A 21,154-nucleotide genomic window follows, 5' to 3' on the forward strand; every position below is an offset into this window, starting at 1 on the left:
TGTTCATTCACGGTTATCAGCTCTAATGTAGTGTGTACACAGATCCTTTGTCTACAGTTTAGCGAGCCTGTAAATGAGGTAAGTACTGCTACTTTCAACTGTTTGCGCGTTCATCTGAGAAATTCAGTCCCTGCCCTTTTTAAGAGTAGTGTCTGTCCCCTTCTTTTCCTCCTTACGCAGTTTCCTGTGATGTGGTTGTTCTAGCTGTTTGCTCACGAAGCTTATCGAGTTTGCTGATGGCAACTGAGACGACCAGTCTCTTAGTCTGCACCTTTGGCTGGCTGGAACGTTTGCTACAACCGATCAGGGCAGGGAGTAGAGGCATGACCCCCACGATCTTTATTGGGGACCGCGCCATGGTTACATCTTCCAACCCAAAGCAACCTATCGCAGACATAACACACATAACACGAAACAAGTGCCTGATAAAAGTATCCAGACACTGCTGCGTAATGCGCAATTGACCAGTAGATGTCGCTACCAGTATAAAAGGAGGCAGGGAGTTCGGTGTGGTCAGTCGAGAAGCAGTAACATCGGAATAGGTAGATCAACAGAGCTAACTGATCTCGAAAGTGCACTTGTAATTGGAAATCACCTGAGTAGCAAATCCATCAGAAACATTTCACCTCTTCTACAAGTGCTCAAGAAGACTGTTGGGAATGTGACTGAAGTGGAAATAAAGCACCACTCCGTCTTCAGGCCACAAGTGGCCCATCGGGACCATCCGACCGCCGTGTCATCCTCAGTTGAGGATGCGGATAGAAGGGGCCAGTGGTGAGCACACAGCTCTCCCTGTCGTTATGATGGTTTTCTTTGACCGGAGCCGCTACTATTCAGTCGAGTAGCTCCTCAATTGGCGTCACGAGGCTGAGTGCACCCCGAAAAGTGGCAACAGCGCCTGGCAGCCTAGATGGTGACCCATCCAAGTGCTGGCCAAGCTCGACAGCGCTTAACTTCGGTGATCGCACGGGAACCGGTGTATCCACTGCGGCAAGGCCGTTGCCAGAAGTGGAACTGTGGAGGAACAAACGTACAGAATGGTGTACAATGGTCGAGGAGCTCCTAATGAGTCACACATCTCTGTAGTGAATGCCAAAGGGCTCTTCCAGGTGGTGTAAAGGGCGACCCCACCGAACAGTAGTTGGTTGGAAAAGAGTGATTTGGAGCCATGAACGACGCTGTGGTAGACCGATTGAAGGGAATCGGCTTGGTGAATGCCTGGAGAACTTTAGATCTATCTACCATTAGGTGTAGTTCCAACCGCGGAGTACGGTGGAGGTGGTGTTACGGTATTTGCGTGCTTTTCGTCATTAGTGCGTGATTCCCTGACTGCCCTTAAGAAAACGCTAAATGCGGAAGAATATGAACATATTTTACAACTTCGTGTATGGATAATCATCAGGTGTGTAATGGAGTGACGAAAATGAAAATTTGTGCTGGACTGGGACTCGAATCCGGATTTCTCGCTTATTGCGAGTGGTTGAATTACTCTCAGGCTATCCTAGCACGACCCACGGTCGGAGCCAGACTTCCATATGCATGCATGTGCGAAGGAACAGTCACTAAGACGTTTACACCCGGTATGAAACAGTTGATATGTATCAGCAGTTGCAAATATGGACAACCATCAGCGAATACATTTCATAGTTTTCGTAACAGCTGTAGTCGCATTAAGGATTGTTCCTTCGGACATGCGTACACGTCCGAAGGAACATTACGTCGTACGCCCTACTTCTGAACAGCACATACTCTGCAATATCGTACATTTTAAAGCAATTTATACTGTGTACAGTAGAGAAACAGTTCGAAGACCATATGCGAGGGCCGGCCGCTGTGGCCGGGCGGTACTAGGCGTTACAGTCCGGAACCGCGCTGCTGCTACGATCGCAGATTCGACTCCTGCCTCGGGCATGGATGTGTGTAATGTCCTTAGGTTAGTTAGGTTTAAGTACTTCTAAGACTAGGGTACTGATGACCTTAGATGATAAGTCCAATAGTTCGTAGAGCCATTTGAACCATTTTTTGATATGCGAGGCAATTGTTTGTGGATCATTTGTGGAATAGACCGACCTGCTGAAAATCTCAACCTGAATCCACCGGAACACATTTGGAATGAGTTAGAACGACGGCCGCTCCAGACCCCGGCGTCCAACACCACTACCTTCTGTGGTTTCGGCTCTTGAGTAAGAATCGGCTGCAATTACTCCACAGACATTGAGACACAACGTCGGAAATGTCTTCAGTAGAGTTCAAGTCGTCATTTAGGTGAAAGGTGGACACAGTCCATATTAATGTGCAATATCCTGCGTTTAAAATTAGTCGCGACTTTTGACGTTAGGCTTACCGAAGGGGACATGACGCTGTTGGCCAGGTAACACCAATGACGGGACGACTTACCCTGCCACGCCACCTGTAGTTCGACTGGAAAATGGAAATGAGCGTTTGGCGTCATTGGCAGGTCCGGCCGCCTTGGTGCAGGTTTCATTACATTCGACGCCACATTGGGCGACCTGCGCGCCGGATGTGGATGAAATGATCATGAAGACAACACAACACCAAGTCCCTGAGAGGAGAAAATCCTCGACCCAGCCGGGAATCGAGCCCGGGACCCTGAGGATGGCAGTTCGTCACGCTGATCATTCAGCTGTCGGGGCGGATTATGTTCATTAACTGTCTTTGTAAAGTGGTTTTTTCTGGCGTTGAAGTGTTCTGCAGTCGTCAAACTTTGAGAACAAAATACTTTGTGTTGGAGTTGCTTTAATAATAACAGTGCAGTGTATCTGCACACGAGATTCGCAATAAAAGTGGTCGTCCAAGAACAAGTTCAACTGCTGTGAAGATAGTGTTCTGCTGCAAAATATTGCTCCGAATTCGACAACAGTAATAGACAATGTGCCATATAACTCCGTTATAATGGATAAAACTCCAACAATGCATTGGAAGAAAGCAGACATTTTGCTCTGGCTACAGAGAAATGTTTCATTGGATAAAGTTGGACTTAGCAAGTATAAGTCGGAGCTAAAGGAACTTATAGTGCTGTACGAGCCTACAAACTCCACGCTACCAGGTCGAGGAACCGCCTATCGCTAAAGGGCATAGTTTAATCAGGCTTCCTCCCTATCGCGCTCTTTTAAATACGACTGGAAATATAGTGACGTAGATGAAAAATAATGTGGCTAAAAACAAAAAGAATTTTACGCTGCGTGAGGTTGAACGGCTGACAAAAGAAGCCGCTGCAAATGTTAAACCACAGGATGCCACCAGGCATACCAAGAAGGTAGTCGAGGAGACATGGATCCATGAACAACTGTGACGAGTGTTGAGTAATACATAGCTTCTCTTGTTACCATGTGAAAATCTGCTTCTTTTGCGAATATGCGGCGAGTTTACAAATGTACATGTCACTAACATTATAAGGCAGTGAAATTGTGACAGAATCCTGAAACAGTTTATTGTTAAACTAGCAACTGAGGTTCAAAAACGGCTCTGAGCGCTATGGCACTTACCTGCTGAGTTCATCAGTCCCCTAGAACTTAGAACTACTTAAACCTAACCAACCTAAGTACATCACACACATCCATGCCCGAGGCAGGATTCGAACCTGCGACCGTAGCGGTCGCGCGGTTCCAGACTGTAGCGCCTAGAACCGCTCGGTCACTTCGGCCGGCAGCAACTGAGGTTAAGACAAGTCAATACTTATGAAAAGCCAATTCTCAGTATAAAAATAAACGTGTAATTTCTTCACTTACATTGTTGCGAAACACAAAAACTCTCGTTTCACAAGCTATTGCTGGTCCTTAAAAACTATATTATTTTATTTGAAAACTGTAGTTGCTTGAATATCGCTGTAGATATGGAAGTTTTGCATATACATTATGTGGCGAAATCCTCTCCTCTTTGCGTGCTAATTTTTACGAAAATCTTGTTTCGATATCTCACACCGTTCATGAGATAGGAGGGGTGAATTAATATTTCATTCTGGGATTTTCACTGCCGTATGCGTTCGTGTTCCAGTGCTTTACACACATTCAATTTCTTTGACGCTGGAGAGAGAGAGAGAGAGAGAGGGGGAGAGAGAGAGAGAGAGAGAGAGAGAGAGAGAGAGAGAGAGAGAGAGATATCCTTCTAATTTTAAAGAATAATTAAATATATCTATCTTCCATACGCAGCAACATGAATAACACGCACCGAATGCAAATTCATAGCGACCCCCATTTTTATTTGCAAACTTGGAGTAATTCACCTAATATCGAAGTATCACAGTAACTATGATCGTTAACGAAATGATAGCTCATCACGAAACCAACGAATTAAGTTAAAAGATGTGCGAGAATCAGTATATTACCGAATAGTTTAGTTAAAATCGCTTGAGAAAGATTGCACGCTGAGGCACACACTACCAACTGCACTTCCCACCACTCGCTCCGTACCGAACTGACAGAAGTCGCAACTAATTTTAAACGCGCTCTAGTGTGTGTCCCAATTTTTTTTTTAATGAGATAGTGTAAAGTGGTTACTGACAGTAAAATGAGTGAATGCGTATCTGATTCGGGAGAAAAACACTGCTACCAATATTTTGTAATGCATCATATTATTATTATTCTTTTTCTCCCTCGTTCTTTTCTTTATATATATATATATATATATATATATATATATATATATATATATATATATATATATATATATATAATTTTGCACCATAGATAACATTGGCATAGAAACAAAACAAGCAGAAATACGCTCTTCAATTTTTTAATTCAGTTCGTCTCTATAAGCGGTAGCGGGAAGACGTATGAAGAGTTCCGCTGCATTAATATTGTTCAAAATGTGCGCTCTAAACGGACATTAAAGAAGTGCTATAAACGTTATTTGAGAGACGAAGTTTATTATAAAACCACCTGTTGATCAATCCGCGACGCGCCGAGAATCCTGCTTAAAGAGGATCGAAACAAACAAGAGGAATTTGCGTGAGCAGAGGCGGGGCGATCGCCATAACCAGCTCTATGCGCAATGGCGATAACGAGAAGCACGTAAATTTAAATGGTGAATGTTGATCTTAAATGTATTGAATATTGAAGGTCTGTTGATGTTAGTGCCAGTTAGGGTACACTGAGGATATGTGTACCTTCCAATTTCTTTCAATTATTCTTTCAAAATTTCCCTTTTAATTATTGAAGCAACAATTTTTAACCAGTTCCCATTATATAGTACATTTTATTCCCCCCGCAACTATTCAACGGAGACCGTTCAAAGGACGGCGCCGAGCGAAATATGAACACACCTTTCAATTGGCGAGATAAAATTTTGTTGAGTTAATGATCCCTTTTATCGTTACAAGAAACTAATGAGGCCTTTGTTTCATTTGTTACATGTCTGTGAGATTGGGACTAATAAAAAGTTGAAGGAGCAAACTAAAAACGAGACGCACCGGGGAAGCGGATTTCAGGGGTTGAGGTAGGAAGCTGCTATGCTGTATGCTTATATGGCCGCGCTTGGCGCTGTCTCTATTGCAGTAGATAATCTCTTTTCCTTGCAATTAATGTCCCTTACGGAAAGTGCACTTCTATTGGAAAGACGAAAATTTGTGCAAAGCCAACATTAGAGTGCAAAATAATTAATTCAAATTCTGTGAGACTGTATCAGAAAATAATCAGGTTCATTAATGAATACGGATATAAATCTGCTTTAATACATAAAAAATCATTTTTTTCTTTTCATAATTTTGTTAAACAGTGTTCTCAACGGAGTGAAGGGAAATGGCCATTGTTGAAAACTCATTACAAAATGCAATATGCCAAGATGTCGGAAATCCGAGTTTGGCAACAGTTGAAAGAAACGCGTCAACTCGTAAACTGGCCGATGGCTACCGAAATAACCAGGTTGGTATCCCACTGTTAAAAATTGATTACACTGGTGATATAACAAATCATGATGTAACTTTTATGACACTCGATAAGAAAATTTCTCAGTTCTCACCGGGAAACATTAATCCAAATAGTGGAACTGAAGCGCGCGATAGCGAGACTTCCTCTGGCAATTTGCTCACTACATCACGAACGCAAGAGCAGAAAACAGTTCGAAAAAGCAGTGTAAATACTAGTGACACCCACAATTTGACACAACTCATGCAACTAATAACTCAACAGCTTACGAGACAACAGGAATTTCAAGAAAGTGTAACACAACAGCTGAAGAGTGAAACACAGCAGTTCACATCAGGAAAATACGGGACAACAGTTTACACATCAAAATCAGGCATTTAAGGATTTCAAGAATAGTATTAGTCAACAGCTCAATTAGGTGAGCAAGACTATACGCACTGAGGTATCTGGCGAACTATCCGGGAAACTGACAGAGCTCGGTTGGTTGGTTGGTTGGCTTAAAGATTAAAGGGACCAAACTGCAAAGGTCATCGGTCCCACAGAGCTCGGTAAACAACTAAAACAAAAAAAAAAAAGATTACCGACATTTCCAGCAATATAAATACGTTAACGGAATACGTAAACAGGAACAACTTGAAGGTGAGTTGCAAAACCGCAGTGAAGTATATCCTCAAATTCAGGAGACGCAATCCCAAGGGGATGCGTGGGTAAAAAATGCGACGAACGCAGTCAGCGAACTGCAAGACGTATGCAAAAACCTAACTACAGAATTACACAAGTTGAGTCTAAGGGTAGATCAGTTAAGTTTAGAGTCAGAATTTTCCAAAAAAAAAAAAAAAAAGGAGAGAAAAGTTATGTGCAGGTGTTAAGCAAATAACTGAAAAAGCTGAATCCGGGATGCGGGATAAGGGCAGCACCCTTGCTGAAAAGGTAGTGCCACAATGCAAAATTTCTGTAGATGCTGTAGAAGAAGTTCTAAATGAGAAAGAAAGTCACTTCTAGCTGAAATAGAATCGGATTTAAAGCAAGCAGAGGTTACGAGGCAGTGTTGCTAAAACTATTGACTATCCAAAACAACATATGACAGAACACAAAACTATGCTTTTGGAGAAGTTAGATACCTTCACTGGTTACCCACAATACGGGGTTAGCTCGTCGAAGGAAAATAGCTAAGGCTGCACAATTCAACAACACTTGCCGGCTGTTGCACCTGTCGAGCAAGCGCAGCTGCCATGCGCTACCCCCACAAGCGAACCCCCACAAGCGAACATAAACACTCCTGTCACTGACGGCGCGGCGTGTTTGTCAACATTACTCGCCGATGAGGGATTACTTAGGCATCGACAATTCCCGGTATTTACTTCTGAAGAGAAAATAACACACCCTGTGGGCTTTATCAGAGCATTTTGAAATGTTTTACCTCGTACCTGGACTGAAGCCCAGAAAATTAGATTTGTTCTTGGATACACACAGGCTGACTTCTGCTATGGGCTACCGACATGGCGGAACGTTGCCACTATTATGAACAGTTTCAGAGAGCATTTCGGGATAAGTATTGGTCTAAGGCCGTACAAGAGAGGCTCAGACGTGAAGTAATCAACCCAGCTCCGTTCAGTAGCAAGTATAGAAGCTTAAGGGGCTATTTTGAAAAATAGTTGAATATAAACAGATACTGGACGAACCCGGTATCTAAAGTACAAGTCCTTAGGTTGGTTAGGTTTAAGTAGTTCTAAGTTCTAGGGGACTGATGACCATAGATGTTAAGTCCCATAGTGCTCAGAGCCAAAGTACAAGTGCTGAAAATTTTAAAGAGCCTTCTTCCTGCACACATTAGGCAAAAACTCATTACCATCCCGGAACACGGCACCGAATACTTTCTGTCGGTACTGGACTCAATAGATTTGATGTACGAAGAGAGACCAGTACAATCGAAGCTTGTTAATACGCCGATAGCGACAGAGAGATTTACGGTCCAACAAGCAAACAACGGATTCGTAGTACAACACGGATGGTAACCTTACACCATACATACCTATGATAATGAAATGAAATGTCGTGTGACGAGGACCTCCCGTCGGGTACACCGTTCGCCTGGTGGAAGTCTTTCGATTTGACGCCACTTCGGCCACTTGCGCGTCGATGGGAATGAAATGATGACGATTAGGACAACACAACACCCAGTCCCTGAGCGGAGAAAATCTCCGACCCAGCCGGGAATGGAACCTGGGCCCTTTGGATGGACAGTCTGTCGCGCTGACCACTCAGCTACCGGGGGCGGACACCTATGATAATGGTAACGGTAATCACAACGGCAATGGAGAAAGCCGTAAATACAAAGTTTTATAGAAAAGAAAAGGGCAAAAATGTAGAAAACAAAACAGTTACAATGGGCGAGTAGCGTATGGCCAACCTGTACAGTATGTACAGACACAAACAAATTGCCGGCAATAATCAGCCGATCGCTTGGAAAAAGCAAAACAATAACGGACAACCGAATAACTCACAGATAGTGGAATTCGGCCAGCGGAGTAACACACATATGCCGAATAACACGCAGAGGTAAAGAGAATTTCAGTCGAGACCCTCTCAGACCACTAATTTTCATAACCAAACATCAGTGGTCAACATGGTGGAAGTTACGCCTAACCTAGAGATCGATGCCACCGCGACGCCGGAAAACTTGAACCGGTCACGGTAGGCTACCGTTCTGTGATCTTGGAGGGGAGTGGGGGCACGAGCTCGGCCGAGACTTGCTTTATCAGATACGATCATGGTAATGATGTGATAAATGATCAAGGTAATGAGGGTACGCAGAAAAACTAGGTAGAGAGCACCCATTGTGTTTGTCACGGGTGCTACGACTAAGTTGATGTCACAGGGATTCTTTCAAGAATTGAAGAAACGAGGACGTATATCCAAATTGCCAGTGCAAAATTGCAAGGTACAAACTGCCACTGGTCACAAATCGAAAAGAGTCAAGATACAAGTTTTAATTCTCATACAATTAGCACAGTTTTCTGGACGATGCAATTTTTTGATAGCAGAGAAATTAATAGTTGATTGTTTAATCGGTATGGATACATTTAGGGCATACTAAGTACAAATGGATATAGGAAAAGGCCAATGTCATTTCACTGTAAATAACCATTTATTTGTAACAGACCTAATAAGGGGAATTCCTCATAGATGTAAACCTGAAGTTACTCACGATTTTGAAGTTCAATTGGTATATCCCATAGATACGTTTGTCAACACATACAGTAACGAGTCAGCAGCAGAAGAAGTAAACGTCGACACAATAAGCACAAAGGCAAGCGAATCAATGTGCGTGTCTAAAGAATAGCAATCGGAGCTTAGGGAACTGATACTTGCTTATACACATGTATTTAAAAAAAAGAATACCAGGTATTATTAAGAATTTCGTGTAAAAAATGGAAGTGTATCCTCACAAAACTTTTGTTCTGCCCCATACCCTATACCACGGACAAAGAGAGAAGCAATAAGAAAAGAGATTAACAGAATGCTTGAATGGGACATAATGCAACCACCAGTTTCCCCTAATTGTAGTCCTATCTTGGCTGTGAGTAAGACAGATGGCAAGGTGCGCTTGGTCCTCGACGCACATAACATTAATAAGATTATTGTACCAGCCCGAACACGTCCAGACAATTTAGAGAAACATCTTATGAAATTCCACAATACTAAATTTCTTACTATAATCGACCTCTGGTCTTCATATTGGCAAATAAACCTACATGATGAAAGTCGGAAGTATACCGCCTACGTATGTGAGGGCAGGAGCTTCGATTTTCAAGTATTACCATTTGAACTGAACGTAAGGGCAGGTGTATTTGTCTCTGCACTTGACAGAGTTCTAGGGCCCGAACTTTCGAGTAAGGTAACAGTAAACGTGGACGACCTTTTAGTCGCTACATCCACTTAGGTAGAACATTTAAGATTAATTGAACAAGTACTGAGCCGTTTCTCCGAATATGGAGGAGCAGCAAATCTCAAGAAATCTAATTTCCGACAACGAAAGGGAAAATTTTTAGGACACAATTTCTTCAGAAGACATACTGCCATATTTTAAAAAACGTGATTCCATTAGGAATTGCCCTATTCCTCAAAACAAGAGCCAATTAAAGGCATAGTTAGGCCTACTGTCATTTTTCAGGAAATTCACTCCTAACCAACTTAATGAACAGTGATTCTCTACTCAATACTCTCCGGAAAAACAGACCTAGAGTATGGGAAAACAATGTCAAACCGATTTCGAAAACATCAAGTGAGCCCTGTTAAATGCTAATATTTTATCTCAACCAGACATGAAGAAAGATTTTTGTTTATGCACAGACACGTCTTCTCACGGACTGGGTGCATGCCTTTTTCAAATAGAAGAAGAGGGAAATCTCATCCCTAAAGTAATTAGCTTCGCAAGTCGTACCTTATCCGAAGCTGAATGTTCATATTCAGTCACCGAGTTAGAGGGTTTGGCTGTAATTGGGTCCTTTAAAAGGTTTGAATATTTCCTTTGGGGTTAACACACAAAAATGTGCTGTGACCATCAGTCCCTAATGTTTTTGTTAACTTGTAAATTGCTATACCAACGGATAGCCATGCGGTGTATGTATCTTCAAGAAATCGATTTTAAAATAGTATACCTAAAAGGAAATCAAAACGTAATGGCTGATGCTCTTTCTCGACTACCACAAGGCTTAAAGGAATTCAATGATCTTTTAGAGCAGGAAGTTGAAATAAGAGTTATTTTGATGGAGGGCAAAACACCATACTATGTGCAAACATATAGGGCAATTACATCAGGAAGACACACGCTGGAGTAAGGTAAGAGAAAAACTTGCCATTACGGCACTGCAAAATGCACTGATAAAATACACTACTGGCCATTAAAATTGCTACAACAAGAAGAAATGCAGATGATAAACGGATATTCATTGGAGAAATATATTATACTAGAACTGACATGTGATTACATTTTCACGCAGTTTGGGTGCATAGATCCTGAGAAATCAGTACGCAGAACAACCACCTCTGGCCGTAATAACGGCCTTGATACAGCTGGGCATTGAGTCAAAAAGAGCTTGGATGGCGTGTACAGGTACAGCTGCCCTATCAGCTGCGATACGATACCACAGTTCATCAAGAGTAGTGACTGGTGTATTGTGACGAGCCAGTTACTCGGCCACCATTGACCAGACGTTTTCAATTGGTGAGAGATCTGGAGGATGTGATGGCCAGGGCAGCAGACGAACATTTTCTGTATCCAGAAAGGCCCGTACTGGACATGAAACATGCGGTCGTGCATTATCATGCTGAAATGTAGGGTTTCACAGGGATCGAATCAAGGGTAGAGCCACAGGTCGTAACACATCTGAAATGTAACATTCACTGTTCAAAGTGCCGTCAATGTGAACAAGAGGTGACCGAGACGTGTAAACAATGGCACCCCATACTATCACGCCGGGTGGTACGCCAGTATGGCGATGACGAATACATGCTTCCATTGTGCGTTCACCGCGATAAGACCATCATGATGCTGTAAACAGAACCTGGATTCATCCGAAAAAATGACGATTTGCCAATAGTACACCCAGGTTCGTCGTTGAGTACACCATCGCAGGCGCTCCTGTCTGTAGTGCAGCGTCAAGAGTAACCGCAGCCATGGTCTCCGAGCTGATAGTCCAAGCTGCTGCAAACGTCGTCGAAATGTTCGTGCAGATGGTTTTTGTCTTGCAAACGTCCCCATCTGTTGACTCAGGGATCGAGACGTGGCTGCACGATCCGTTACAGCCATATGGATAAGATGCCTGTCATCTCGACTGCTAGTTATACGTGGCCCTTGGGACCCAGCAGGGCGTTCCGAATTACCCTCCTGAACCTACCGATTCCATATTCTGCTAACAGTCATTGGATCTTGACCAACGCGAGCAGCAATGGCGCGATACGATAACCCGCAATGTCGATAGGCTACAATCCGACCGTTATCAAAGTTGGAATCGTGATGGTACGCATTTCTCCTCCTTTTCACGAGGCATCACAACAACGTTTCACCAGGCAACACCGGTCAACTGCTATTTGTGTATGAGAAATCGGTTGGAAACTTTCCTCATGTCAGCACGTTGTTAGTGCCGCCACCGGCGCCAGCCTTGTGTGAATGCTCTGAAAAGCTAACCATTTGCATGTCACAGCATCTTCTTCCTGTCGGTTAAATTTCGCGTCTGTAGCACGTCATCTTCGTGGTGTAGCAATTTTAATGGCCTGTAGTGTAACCAAATATTTCCCGAATCTTAGACGAACAGTACTACAGGTGACAAGAAAGTGTATTTTTTGCCAGAAAGCAAAACAATCTAACATCTCCAAACACATAGAACTACATCCCATTGTGGCTAATAAACCTCTAGAAAAGGCATCGTTAGATGTGGCTGGTTCCTATCCCAGACGTAAAAGGGGAGTATAATATATAGTAAGCCTGTGTTGTATTTGCACTAAATACATAAACTGTATTCTGTACACAAAGTTACAGCTAGTTCAATTATAAGACGAATTAATAGGATTATTTTGCAAGAGTAGGAAAACCAGAAGTTATGTTAATAGATAATGTCTCATATTTGGCTGGCCTGTGTGGCCGAGCGGTTCTAGGCGCTATAGTCTGGAACCGCGCGACAACTACGGTTGCAGGTTCGAATCCAGCCTCGGGCACGGATGTGTGTGATGTCCTTAGGTTAGTTAGGTTTAAGTAGTTCTAAGTTCTAGGAGACTGATGACCTCAGATGTTAAGTCCCATAGTGCTCAGAGCCATTTGAACCATTTGTCTCATATTTTGTGGGACGTAAATGGAAATAATTTTTAGATTCCAACCGAATCAAACACATTTTAGTATCCAAATTTCATCCCGAAGCTTCCCCATAGAAAGGGTGTCTAAGGAATTCAACAGGTTTGTGAGGACCTATGTACAGTCGTGCTCAAAAGTATTCGAACGACCTGAATTGCATTTAGCCTGATTCGCTTGCAACCCACACAATGCAGCTGTCTAGGAGGTCCTCTAATGGCTCCTTGGTACAGTCGTTTGACTATTGAAAATGATTCCAACAAGTCACCACTAGAAAACACTGCTCTGTATCGCAATAACTCAAGATGTAAAGTAATACTATGATACTACAAATATCAGGGAACACCTTATCACTGGTAAGACTGTCCTTAAGGCTTGTAAGCTCACATTTATTACAATAAATGACATACCTGAAATGTTAAAACTCTCATTATTACGTCAGTTACGAAATGCACGTAGAAAGTTCTTCGTATTCATGATTTCCTCTTCAAAGTAACATACCGAACTTATTATTTAACACAAAATGACATTAACAATTTAAGTTATTCACGAGCATCTACTTGATAATATGTGTGAACTTCAAATGACACGACGAACCGTCTCGTTCTGCATTTGGATTCAAACCCAGGTCATGCAGACTGAGCAAAGATTTCGTGACTGACGGAAACTAACAGCCATTCCTGATTAGGCATACAGAGAGTGATATACCTCGATTTTAGACTGTATCAATTAGCAAATACCAACTTTAAATTACATAACTCAAACATTTTTAACGGACGCGAATTCCTACCCAGCACCTATTGTCTCTGTTAACGAACTACGAGAGATTTTAAATATTGCTTCTTGACAAGTAACTTGAAATGCCGTGAGGTAAAGCTTTGCGTTGGACAGGGATTCGAACCCAGAACCTAATAAGATAGATATCGAAGCACAATCAACAGTGACATATGGGATTTTCTCGGCAGTAGCTACATGTTTTGACTGAAATGACGAGACGAAACATTAATTTTTTCCTTCCCAGGACTCCAACCCGGCCCCTATCGCTGTTATATTCAAGAGAAAACGAACGTTAAGTATGGGTTTGTTGCACCAGCAGTGACATGTGACCATGTTTGAACTAGAAATAATATGACGAAGAGTTCAGTGCTAACTGGGAATAGAGCTTCACACATATCGTTGTTGACTACACACAAAGAGACGTCAGCTACAGAATTTTTCTCCACCAGCAGCTCGGAATAACATCCTTGAACTTACAGTGATCTCGCAAATAGTTTTGTGTCTCACTGGGAGTCAAAAACGTCAAATATCGTCAGTGTTGACAACGAATGAAAATACATTAAAAATCGAAATTATTATCCACCAGCAGATAGGTGTTCTCGTGCTAGAACTTGATAATACATGATGAAATCATTAGTGCGGGGCCAGGATTCAAACCCATTCACGCGCAATAAATGGAGAAGTTGAGGATCCTCCAGTTTTGAACAAACAACAAATTGTAGCCGCGCTGTATTGTCACGAAGGGATCAAATTCCGCGTTAAGGCCGTTCTGAGGTGCATTCCCAGTTCAGAACCAATATTATCGACATACAGAAGCTCCGATAAAAGATGGAATACGTGTCCTGTGAGCCTACATAGCGTTTGTTTCATCACTAGAAATAAATAACTAGTATAAGAAAGGTTATTGGTGATAGAGTTTCTACATGTCGTCACTCCAGACTTTATTGTGGCTCAACCTAACGTCTACTTGGTAGAGAAGGAATATCATTTTTAATGTGAATTTCAGACCACAATGCCATTATATCTTCTTCACTTGGAGTAGCCAGAAGAGAAAGAAATCTGTCTCTCCCTATCTAAAATTATTGACCGAAGTTGGGATCGAACCCAGACCATAGATTTATGAACCCATCATCAGTCCAACAAACCACCTTTTTTCTTATTTACTGTTTTTAATACATTCTTAATGTGGTTTTACTTTATACCACAACAAAAATAAATGTATCTAGCATCGCATCGTGCGCTGAGAAAAAGAAAATATCTCGGCACGTTCCTACACCGAGGTAATGTATATGGGGAAAACGAAAAAAAATGTGCTTCATACAGGATGCAGAAGGGTGTGTTGTTACTCTCCTTCGCTTCATCATCCAGGTACGTCTTCGCGTATATTATGTTATTGCACCGAGAAGCGAACTTAGTCTTGTCAGCTCACTCTATAGGTATCTTCTCCTACCTGTTGATGATCCAGCTGCGTTGAGGGTCGCGTAGGGCACTCCCTAAGTAATTAGAAAAATACTGTCTGTATTTTGGGTTCCGTACGATCTTGCAACGACGTAGGTAGTTCCAAAAGTCGAATACATCTTTAGGTCCATCGTGAAATAAGTAGTGTACCGCATGCGCACGGATCCACGTGACAGTCCTCGGTGGTCTAGCGGTTCTAGGCGCTCAGTCCGGAACCGCGCGACTGCTACGGTCGCAGGTTCGAATCCTGCCGCGGGCATGGATGTGTGTGATGTCCTTAGGTTAGTTAGGTTTAAGTAGTTCTAAGTTCTAGGGGACTGATGACCTAAGATGTTGAGTCCCATAGTGCTCAGAGCCATTTGAACCATTTTTTGGTCTCCACGATGTTTGGTGGGCGCCTGCCTCTGCTGTAGGACATGATATATATCCCGCGCCGACGCCTGTTTCGTCGGTGGTACTGCGATACGGACATAGGTGTGTTCAATGTAAAAGTTCCCGAAGTAATAGAAGGGTGGGGGTATGTCTTGCTTCGTCAGTGGGGGCATAAGGGAGGGCGGAGCTAAGGACTCCAACAGCAAACCTGTCAAACTTTCCGGGTGGTGGCGCCACAGCTTGATGTGTGAGCTGACATACAGGGCCACAGCTCTGTCGTGGACATGGACTAGACCAAGACCTCCCCTTTCTGGGGGAAGCGTCAGTGACGCATAACTGACTTTGAAGAGCATGCCTGTACTGACGTAGGCTCCGCATGCCGCTAATAGACGTCGAGCCATCAGTAACGGTATTGGAAGAACACGCGCTGTGTGTGGAAGGCGCGATGCGAGGTAAACATTGACGAAGTGTGTCCTTTGGATAATGTCGAGGGTCCGCAGACGAAGGTTGAAGATCTGGACCCGAATTTGTTGTAATAAGCGGCGGTAGTTAAGAGCCGCAGTGCGCCGTATGTCGTCGTGAAACTCTATTCCGAGACATTTGATAGTGCCACGAAGCTGTAGGCGTTCGACACTCGCTGGGGTCAACCCGTCTCCTATGGCCATGGCGACCGATTTGGCGACGTTGAGACAGCTGCCGGAAGCCACACCGTACGTGATAATCCATTCTAGTGCTCTGTTGACATCGACGCGATTGCGGAACACGAGAACCAGGTCGTCTGCATATACTGTACAGCGAAATGTGACGTCAAGACCGGTGAGACGTTGACGGAGGCCACAGAGGAGCGGTTCCAGTGCCAGAGCATATAGTAACGTCGACATGGGGCAGCCTTGACGCACGGAGCGGAAAATCGGGAGGGACTGCGAGAGACGCCCGTTAACGAGCACTTTGGAAGTCGCCCCTCGGAGGAGGCGCATCACGACGTCTGTGAATTGCTGTGGGTACTGCATGTGCTGGAGAACGGACGTTAGGTACGCGTGTTCCACTCGATCAAAAGCTTGGCTAACATCTAGTGATGCCAGCGTTCCCGGGATGCGGCGTGCCCTGGCTAGGGCTATTAAGTCACGTTATCGACACAGTGCTGTGTGGATGTTGTTGATACCCCCTAGGGAAGTCTGATCTGGCGAGATGACGTAAGGTAGGGTCGGTCGTAGACGGTTTGCTAATAGTCTGGTGAATATCTTCATGTCGCAATTGACGAGTGTTAGCGGGCGGTAATCTTGTATTCGAGCCCCACCTTTAGGTTTGTGAACCGGTATAATTATTCCTTCTACGTAGGTCGCGGGGAGCGGCACCGCGGGGGACATAAGCTCCCGACAGATGTCTGTTAACTTGGGAGCCAGTATATACTGGAAAGTTCTATAAAACTCCACAGGGAGCCCGTCGGGGCCAGGAGACTTATTCGCCGCTCCTTTACCGATGGCGTCGATAACTTCGTGTTCCGTAATGTCGTTCAATAATTCAGTTTGTAAATCCTGTGGGACAATGCCGTAAACCAGTTGTGAGACTGCTATCATCTTTGTCGGGTCGGAACATTGAGCAGAATAAAGTCGTGCGTAATGGTCGAAGAAGGCTGCAGCGATATCGCATTGTGTGGTGTGATGACGGCCGTCCTCAGTGGTGATGGCATGTATCAGCGCCCGTCTTCGCAGTGTACGTTCTCGGATGACGCGGTACATGGTGGGTCGTTCCGTTGCGAGTCTGTCTTGTGTTCACGCTCGGACGATCGTCCCTTCGAGGTGTCGGCTCATATGGGCTACGATCTGTGCTTTCGCACGCTGAACTGTCAACTGTCGTTCCGGTGTGGGTGGCAAGGAGGCGGATTCGCGAAGGACGGTGAAATAAAAATCAAGGGTCTGCCGCCTCCAAGCAGCAGTCTCACGACCATACGTAATAAAGGTTCGCCGTAGTGCCGGCTTGGCGCAGGTTAACCACCAACTAATCGACGTAGGATACGTTGGGAGGCGGCGGACGCACAAATTCCACGTGTCTTCGATGGCGCGTCGACAATCCGGAGAAGCGAGATGAGCAAGGTTTAATTTCCAGGGATGTCGGCTGCGCCACACCCGTTGGCGACGAAGGATGACGGCACATATATAGGCCTTGTGATCAGAAAAGGCTACTGGCCACACCTCCGCGTCACTCACCGTTGCCGCGAGAGAACGGGAGACGTAAATCCTATCGATGCGACTAGACGAGTGACTCGTGAAATGGGTGTATCCCTGTCTATTTCCTCGGACATGTTCCCATGTATCTACCAGTTGGAGATCACCCATGAGTGTCTCAAGTTCGGGACACGGTGAATGACGTGGCAGCTGATATTTAGGTGCTTGGGTGCAATTGAAATCGCCCCCTAATATCAAGTCATCGTGCCTGTCCTGAAAAAGCGGTGCTATTCCTTCTGCGAAGAAGAGCGATCGGTCACGACGGCGATTCGTTCCGGAAGGGGCGTACACATTGATAAACCGGACGCCTTGCACCGTTACGGCCATTCCTCTAGCGTCGGGGAGATATCGGACTTCGTCCGCCTCGAGGCCCTGTCTGAGGAAAATTGCGACTCCACTGTTAGTTGGCGAGGCGTGGGACACATGAGCCGTATAACCATACATACCCGGGAAATCGGCGACGAAGACTTCTTGGAGAAAGACAATGTCAACGTCTGCTGCATTGAGCATGTCTTGGAGCAGCGACAACTTCGTACGTATCCGAATGGTGTTAATGTTGATGGTCGTTAAGCGGTAGGTCTGTAGATCGTCTCCTGCGGTGGGGGCCGCCGTCAGTGTCGCCGTAAAAGGTGGGGCCTGTGGTCTGCTGGCCGCGTCCGCGCCGTCATCTGTTGCTTCTCGGGAGGGGCCGAGGTGTGGGAGGAGAGACCCCTCTCCTCATCCACCACAGCGGCCGTAGAATCGTCTTCAATGTCATCCGCCCAAGGTCCGTAAGTTAACGGTGGCTGCGGTAGAGCACTTGTGGGCTGAGTGACTAAGGGCGAATCCGCAGTTGTTTCCGGTTGTGTACCAACGGCGGGCGCTGTGCTGGCCATCCGAGAGAGCTGAATCGGGTTTGTCAAAATCAGACAAAGTGACAAGTGAGGGCGATCTCGTGTCATCCATTTTCCTCGACGTTTCGTCGGCCGTCCGGTCGTCAACTGGAGAAGACGTCCGCTGGAGGCAATCGTCTGAGGGTGTGCGACGTCGTTTTTCATGTTTTCTCGGCGACCTTTGTTTGCGGAAGTGGGTTTCCGTGTCCGAAAGAGTTTGTGGTTCCCGTATAGCATCCCCCTCAGGTAGAAAGGCAGAGGTCGGTACAACCCTAGCGTCGAGTTCCATTCTCTCGTCCGAATCTTCATGTGGAGTCGATGGGCGGCGTTCTTCAACCTCTGCAGACACCGTAATGGTGTTGGTCAATCCAGGACCGGCGACAGGTGCGCATTCTAACGCTTCCTGTCTTCCGGGGGGGTTGTCGTCTGTCATGACGGTCGATCGTGTCACCTCTGCGTAATTGAGGGGGAGGGCCGTGAGCGTAGGAGGTGGTGTCGTGTCATGCAATGGAAGTTGTGTAACCCGACTTTGAATACACGCCGAGCGCACATGACCCTCCTGGCCGCAACCAGAACAAGTACGAGGTTGTCCGTCGTACATTACTATTGCTCGACAGCCACCTATGACTAAATAGGACGACACATGTTTCTTTAATTCAATTTTCACTTCCGGACGCCGTTGAGGACCTGGTAAGTCTCGAAGGTGTTCCATTTTTCGGCCACGTGGTTAATTACCGTCCCATAAGGGCGGAAAGCTGAGGTAACGACGTCCGGTGGTACTTCGAAAGGGAGTTCGAAGACTCTTAGTGTGCGTAAACCTAGTCCAGCATGGTCAACAGTAACTTCTCCGATGTGACCATCGGAGTGTTTCAACTTAAGAGTGTTCGCGCATCTGTTCACAACTGCGTGACATAACTCGTCATCGACCATCTTGATGTAAGCGACGCTACTTGTGATGGATAGGTGGATACGGATGATGTGTTGTGTTGGTATTTGAACTTCGTCATGGATGAATCGTTCGACTTCAAAGGCTCGTGGTCGCGCGTAGTCGGGCTCGAAGCTGATCTTGATGGTAGCATTTCTGTACGAATGAGCCATGGCGACTCAGTGTTAACGGACGCGAGTATTAGCTGCGGCGAGGAAGTAAACAAACTAAGCGCGCTCGCAACTCTGCGGACGGGACGTAAACAAGACGTCCTCGCCGCTCACCGGCAGAAAGCAAACTGACCACCAAATCCCCTTTTCAGTGCCTCATTTTTCTATTATAACGCCGTTGTACCACACTGGCTTAGAATTCTGACACACAGGCTCCCTGTATCAATCTGCTGCATGTTCAGTAAATTCATTTACTTGGTTGACCGAATCACCATGGACTAGCTGCCTCAGCTACCCAGTACATGCATTCAACTTTATTTTGTAATCACCAAAACTGCCAACAGTGTAGGATGCAGAAATTTAAATAGGAAGTGTTCCTTTCCACTTGAGTTACTCTATTACGCTATCTGTTTGTTGAAAACGTCGTGCAGTGCAAAAGAAAAGGTATAACTGTTTGTCTCTCATAAGTATTGCCCTGGCGATATGCATTATCCCACAGCGCCGTGGAATGCAGAATTTCCGGAGGAATTATTGCGACTTCTGGAGCTGTTACAGCTACGTGTCAGCTGGTAGTGTAATGGTAAGTATCGCTCACGGTAGATAAGATGTCGCGAGTTCGAGTACATTCACTGCTATATTTTTTAAAACGCAATTCTGCTGTCTTCTAAAATTATCAATCTACTGGAACTTGTAACATATTTTCCTTCATTTCTCAACCCAAAACAGTCGTATGTGGAAAAAGGGCTAACTTCTGCGACATTTTGTTCATTTCAGGTTAAATAGACAGCCAGACAGTAGATGCATCTCGTAACCTTTGTATTATGTATGAGTAGAGCGCACCGTGCCAAAATACGTCGGAAAAGTATTTTCTACATTAGCTGTCGTCTGGTAGTGGGATTTTATTCTTCTTCAAACCCTGTTTGACAGCTTTAACTCAGAACAAGTTTTCTACATGTAATCAATAAACTGCATGTGCATTTTCAGACTGTTATAGATAACATCAGAGAATTCGCATATTCGTTGATGATTAATTTCTCTCTCATGTTTACTATTGTTTTAACAACATTTTAAGGAAACCTTACCAAAATTGTGAACTTTATTATATAAAATTAAATAAAATTACCCACGATAACCTTACGACGAAAGTCTGTTTTAATAAAACTGAGTATCTGTACACAAGCGTGCCTCTATCGTCATGAACTGGTAAAATACTACTCACTTAGATTTTGATTGGGTCTGTGTTTAATTGGTATGCTGTGTAATACTCAAGAGGTATGCAAATGTGCCAAATGTGGCATTTCATAAATAAAGTTATGTATTCCTAGAAACCCAAAATTTGTTTGTCAGCTGTGGAAAGAGGTGTTACCTGTTGTGCAGCATTGTAAGTTTTTCACCATTGCACTATGAGCCGAAAGTATTTTCTTGCGATTTCCTTATCGATGTCTGATGTGACTGCTTGTTGCTCTTTCACAGAAGGGATAAAAACGCTACATTCAGTGAGACTGGATCTGCGAACCATATCAAACGCTTTTTCATAGGTCAGCACGTTACCACAGCGCTGGCGAGGAAGTATGTGCCTTAAATTCCTCTTACGAGATCAATAGTGGCCAGAACTCGTAAACC

At 44.5% G+C, this 21,154-nt stretch overlaps 1 pseudogene; it reads right to left on the reverse strand.

Annotated features, from left to right (window-relative positions):
• Positions 1-886: 886 nt before the first annotated feature.
• Positions 887-1,004, reverse strand: LOC126102286 (5S ribosomal RNA; annotated as a pseudogene).
• Positions 1,005-21,154: the final 20,150 nt, after the last annotated feature.

Source organism: Schistocerca cancellata, chromosome 9 (assembly GCF_023864275.1).
Source record: "Schistocerca cancellata isolate TAMUIC-IGC-003103 chromosome 9, iqSchCanc2.1, whole genome shotgun sequence".
Taxonomy (NCBI): Eukaryota; Metazoa; Arthropoda; class Insecta; order Orthoptera; family Acrididae; genus Schistocerca; species Schistocerca cancellata.